Genomic DNA, 5634 nt, shown 5'->3' with positions numbered 1-5634 from the left:
CGGTTCGACCACAGCGAGAGGCAAAAAGAACGCGCGGGCAGGCGCAGCAGGCTGAGCAGCCAAAACCAGTCATATGAGCCGGGGGAGGGGGGAGAGGGAGGAGCTTCCCGACGCCGGCCAGCCAATCCCAGCGCCGCTCTCGCCCCGCCGCAGACTTTGCGGTTCACGGGCCGACAACGGCTCCGGTAACAGGCGAGGGAGGGTGGGGTTTGCCATCCTTTCATTCATTACGGTCACAAACCAGCGGAGTTTAATACAAAGCATGTAAAAGATAATTAAAAGGTAACATAATAGAAAAATACAGGTTGATTTTTTTTTTACGTTTAAAGTTTTTATTTTTCAAAACAAAACCAACTTAAACACTATACAAAAAAGAGAGAGAGAGAGAGAGAGAGAAACATATACAAAGTTAAAAAACACACATAACACTTACGGTGACCATATGAAAAGGAGGACAGGGCTCCTGTATCTTTAACAGTTGTATTGAAAAGGGAATTTCTGCAGGTGTCATTTGTATATATGGAGAACCTGGTGGAATTCCCTCTTCATCACAACAGTTAAAGCTGCAGGTGCCCTGTCCTCTTTAAAATCTGGTCACTCTAGTATAGCTCTAGTATAGAAGAGGGAATTTCACCAGGTTCTCCATATATACAAATGACACCTGCTGAAACTCCCTTTTCTATGCAACTGTTAAAGATACAGGAGCCCTGTCCTCCTTTTCATATGGTCACCCTACTTAAAACATAAAATTGACTTCCGATTTTCTCCACAGGCCAAATATATAACCAAATATAATATATCGTGCGTTAGTATGAACATATACATTTGTGCATATAAATATATAGATATAATTTAGCTATTTATTGACTGCATTTTTATACTGTTCCACATCTAAACAGATATGTGTATTCGCATGTGTGTACATCTACATATGTATTTTATTGCATTTATATACATACTGCTCCACATCTAAACAATTATATTTGTATATGTGTGTGTGTAGATATACATTTTACACACACACAGAGCCTGCAATATTTTGCAAACACACAGGCTAAAATCCAGCACAAGTCCCATTGAAATGAATGACATAAGTTAGCCATTTCCTAGCCCTGTTCATTTCTACTCTAAATTGGATTTATGCTGGATTTTATCCACAGAGGTATTATACATGTATAGCAGAGGGATACAGGACAGGGCTCCTGTATCTTTAACAGTTGTATTGAAAAGGGAATTTCAACAAGGATATTGTTATGCATGCAGCACCTAGTGAAACTCCCCCTTCATCACAGTAGTTAAAGCTGCAGGAGCCCTGCCCTCTTTTGTATCTTGTCACTCTAGAATAGCTCTTGCAGCTTGAACTGTTGTGATGAAGAGGGAATTTCACCAGGTGCTGCAGGCATACAAATGACATCTGTTGAAATTCCCTTTTCTAGACAACTGTTAAAGATATAGGAGCCCCGTCCTCCTTTCCATATGGTCACCCTGTTGTAGACATCCATATGCATATGTACACACACATACAGGGGCTTCATTGTAGGGTGCCTGTATTTAACGGAAGCTCTCCCTCCCATGCAAGCTGCCTTTCCAAGCTGGAAACACGCGCTTTTAGAAAGGACTGCAACGAATTGGGTCACCCAGCAAAGTCAACAGCTTGAGCCTGTGCGTGTTTACTCGGGTCCAACAGGCCATATTCCCATATATATATATTTGGGATGCGCTTTACCACGCTCCTGGTTCATTTGTTTTTGAAACGCAGCTCGCTTACGGTGGAGGCGGCGGCGGCCAACCAAACAATTAAATCGGGCCGCGGCCGAAAGAAAATGCTGAGTTATGGTTACGCTCTGGGGCCGGTCACGTGCAGCCTTGTAATAATTGCAAATAAAGGAGCTGGCCATTGTCATGCAAAGAGATCAGAGCAGACCAGGCACCGGTCAGAGGGGAGTTGCGGCTTCTGAGCTCATATGAGAGGCTGTTGCGTGGGTGCCTGATTTTTCCGAAATGCGAAGTTGGGCAGGAGAGCCGGAGGCACTTTTGTCTGCCTGCCCCAAGAGGAGCGATGAAGGCAGGCAATCAGCCAAAAAGAGATACTCTGAAGTTTGAACTCATTAGTGGACGGAAGGATTACTCTGCAGACGTTTATTTATTTACTTCACATACTCTATCTACACACACACTATAGTGTATGAAATTCATTATATCTAATCTGTCTACAATTGTATATATTTTATTTGTATACATATACAATGTATTTGTAGGGTGACCATATGAAAAGGAGGACAGGGCTCCTGTATCTTTAACAGTTGTATTGAAAAGGGAATTTCTGCAGGTGTCATTTGTATATATGGAGAACCTGGTGAAATTCCCTCTTCATTACAACAGTTAAAGCTGCAAGAGCTATATTATTATTATTATTATTATTATTATTATTATTATTTATTTATTTATATAGCACCATCAATGTACATGGTGCTGTACAGAGTAAAACAGTAAATAGCAAGACCCTGCTGCATAGGCTTACATTCTAATAAAATCATAATAAAACAATAAGGAGGGGAAGAGAATGCAAACAGGCACTAGAATATAACACTAGAATATAGAATATAACACTTTTAAAATGGTATGAAAACTGTATATGTAATGTGTCCTGGGCCTGAACAGTTGTCATAACCATTATAAACAAGTATAAGCAGTAGTGTAGATCCTGCCCAGATTTAAAAGAGGGCAGGGCACCTGCAGCTTTAACTGTTGTGATGTAGAGGTAATTTCAGCAGGTTCTCCATATATACAAATGACACCTGCTGAAATTCCCTTTTCAATACAACTGTTAAAGATACGGGAGCCCTGTCCTCCTTTTCATATGGTCACCCTAGTATTTGTATGTAACATAACACACACACACACACAAATTAGTGGATACAGGATTAATTTGCAAACAAGAGCCATTTATTTTACATGCACTACACACACTATTATTTTACATATGCAACACACACACATTATGTGTGTATGAAATGTATACATAACTCATTTAACTGTGCTGCTGAAATTCTTGCTGCCCAGTTAGGCACCATCACAATGAATCTCAAGAGGAGCAGTGCAAAAAAAGTAACTGACTGGTCAAGCCCAGTTGGCAATAGCTGGCCAGTCACATGCCTCTGATTTTCTCTTCGTAGGCAGTATTCATTGCCTGAATATGTCTGTAAGAGGACAGGCACAGAGCCAATGAATAATGGGGACACTGGCTTGCCTGCTGCACGCCCCACTAAAGCCTCTTAGAAAAGTTGATTTACTTTTCAGTTACCTCTTTGACAAACACAAGTTGTTATTTCGTCATGAAAGTTACTTTGTCACTTAAAATTTTAATTTCTAAACATTTTATATTGACAGTGGCTGGGGCTGGGAGGTCAGACCATAATATTCTTGTTTTTTGACTAACTGCATCAGCTACCAATTTGGGTTCTGGGCTTTAAAACCCTATAATCTAGGAGCAGAAAATCTGTGCAAATCTCTTGCCCCATGCAAACTTGCCATTATGTTACAGAGGCCCTACTCCATGGTGTCCCTTTTATGACACTTTGTAATGGGCATGAGAGAAAGGGCCTTGTGGAACATTCCAGGGAGGTGTGCCTGGTGCCATCACAACAACCCAGGAAAAAAGTGTCTTATGTCAGTATTTTAATGCAATATTGCCTTTTTGATGGTGTTTCTACAGTTGCAATTTGTTGCTTAGTGTTGTCATAGTTGTGATACTGTGGCTTTATTTTATCAATTGTGAGACCACTTTTGAGTATACTTGCTGCAGAAAGGTTTTATCATGAGCAAACTCTAGCAATAACACAACTTTTCTCTCCCAAACTGGAGAAGGACAAGATGCAATTTTTCCTGTTCAGCGAAACCATCTCATGTGAGAGTAGATCACAGGTGTTGCATTGTTAACAGGACTTGGACTACTAGTAACCTCTTGCCAACTACAGTAACTTTGATTCCTTTTTAGAATGTGTGATTAACTGCTACGCCAAAACCCACCCGATATTAATGAGTCAAGCTCCAAACCGGAGCTTTCAAATTGGCTTGATCCTCTTAAGAGTCAAGAGCCAGCATGACCATTCACTTCTGGTTTAAACCAGCTGGTGGGCTTTGCTGTGACCTCAATACTCACAAGCCAGATGAGTCACAAAAGGCTTGCTGTTGTTGGTTTCTGCTCATTTTGCCCCCACATAAACCAGAGAAAGACAGTCTGAGTGTAGTCATCCTTGTGGTGTATCTCCATGCATGAAAAACAACTCAATCAGAGGAAGAACCCAGTTCTTTCCATAGCTAATAGCACCATCAACTGTCCCTCCCATAGTAGTAGGCTGATTTGGGTGGGTAGGAGACAAGCCACACCTGTTTCTCCCAGGCAACTGTAGGACCTTTGGAAGTTGAAGACATAACCCCACCTTAATTCTGAAGGTCTAAACTCTGTTCTAGGCTTAAATCCAGCAAGCATGGCCAATGATGCTGGGATGAGCTGCTACATCATTTGCTTTGCCCACATTTTCATCCTGCAGGTGTTCCCGGAGAAAAATCCACAAAAACAATTCTAGTGGCAGTCTGATAGATTAGGGAGTAAACCCCAAGGTTTTTCACTCCTGCCATTTTGCAACTGCAGAGTATAATGGCAACAAACTGATCTTAAAGGCTCTATTTTATTCAGCCTTGAGAAAAGTCAGAGTTGCCAGATGTTTGCCCACATTTGTTCACATTTACAGCCTGGGTTGTTCAAAAGCTTCCTTTGTTCTCAGAGCAAGTTGCGAAGAGAGACTTGAGTGGCAGTCAGGCCTGAACAGAACATCAGGGTGCAGTGCTTCTCCTAGCCATAGTACCACCCTTCCATTATAGCATTTTAGGGCTGTTCCCATGACACGACAGCCTGTTGTGGGTTATTTAACCCGCTGTGTGGCACATGTGGCCACGATTTTGAATATGCAACCCCTGCTTGGGGGTTGTCGTGTCACCCAAACACAGCCAGCCGTGGGTTCAACAATCCTTGCATAGCCCGTGGTCTCTCTTAGGGTTATATGGCAGTTGTGTAAAGCCATGCTCACCATGGCAAGACAACTTCCGAGCAGGGGGTGCATATTCAACTCATAGTGGGTTGAATAGTCCATGATGAGTGTGTCGTCCAATCTTGGCCTTTTTGGCACAGGCCTCCTTATATCTAGTAGCCAGGAAAAGAGGGCAACTCTTAAATTTATGAGGCTATACTACATTGAGCTTTCCCACCTTGGAGGAGAGTGTTCAGTAGGAGCAGGTACTGATGTCATTTCCAGCCTTCTTCTTGCTCTTCTTTACGCTTGCACTTGAAATCAGAATTGCAAACCAAGCTCAAATTGTAGCTTGCAATTCAGGTTTGGTGGTCAAGCGCAAATCACAATTTGGTAGCTTGGATAGAATGGGGAAAGGTGAGAAGGAACGAGGACAGAACCCAAAGCTTGCATGCACAACACTGAACTCCTTTTTGGTGTTACACCTGAATCAGCCCAAAGGTAATTGTTTTGGAACTATGGAACGCCACCTGTTTCAGGTTAAGAAGAGCAACACATTTAACACATTCAAACGTACACGGAACACATTCCACGCCACACATGA

Source organism: Elgaria multicarinata, chromosome 15 (assembly GCF_023053635.1).
Source record: "Elgaria multicarinata webbii isolate HBS135686 ecotype San Diego chromosome 15, rElgMul1.1.pri, whole genome shotgun sequence".
In the NCBI taxonomy this organism is placed as follows: Eukaryota; Metazoa; Chordata; class Lepidosauria; order Squamata; family Anguidae; genus Elgaria; species Elgaria multicarinata.
The sequence above is the reverse complement of the archived record's forward strand: the minus strand, read 5'-3'. Positions refer to the sequence as shown.